Source organism: Nematolebias whitei, chromosome 1, assembly GCF_014905685.2.
Source record: "Nematolebias whitei isolate Nwh7 chromosome 1, NemWhi1, whole genome shotgun sequence".
NCBI lineage: Eukaryota > Metazoa > Chordata > Actinopteri > Cyprinodontiformes > Rivulidae > Nematolebias > Nematolebias whitei.
In genome coordinates this window covers 20,050,487-20,051,137 of record NC_056498.1, presented here as the reverse complement: position 1 = coordinate 20,051,137, position 651 = coordinate 20,050,487, and positions in this window count along the sequence as shown.

Below are 651 nucleotides of genomic sequence, written 5' to 3'. Positions count from 1 at the left end.
ATAGATAGTAGCCTCCAACTGCATGACAACAGACATTTTGAAATGCTCAACAGTGACGTGGTCCATGTAGCATCAGATTGCTTGGTCTTTAGCCAGCAATTGGAATATATAAAACGAGATAAAACTTGCAGTTTTCTTTTAACTGTGGACAACAAATACATGAATCAACATGATTTATGTGCATAATAGTCCTTAATATCCATCATCCATTCAACCATTATCTTTACCCACTTCTTCCTTTCTTGGTCACAGGGGTCACTGGTGCCCATGTCCAGATGTCACCATGCGAGAGGTGGGGGGACACCCTGGACAGATCTCTAGTCCATCACAGGGACACAGAGACAAATGAGACAAACAACCATTCATGCTTTCATTCACACCCAGGGACAATTTAGAGTTACCAATCAGCCTAACATGCATGTTTTTGGTCTGTGGGAGGAAACCGGAGCACCCGGAGAAAACCCACGCATAATAAAAATAATGTTATAATTATGCATGGGTTTTCTCCGGGTACTCTAATAATACTCTATTATTATTATCATATCTTTATTTATACAGGTTAGTTCCCATTTAGCCTCGAAGACTCATTTACAAGAGACCTGTTACATACAACATACAGGCAGATGAGAAAAAGAGAACACGAGGGTGGAG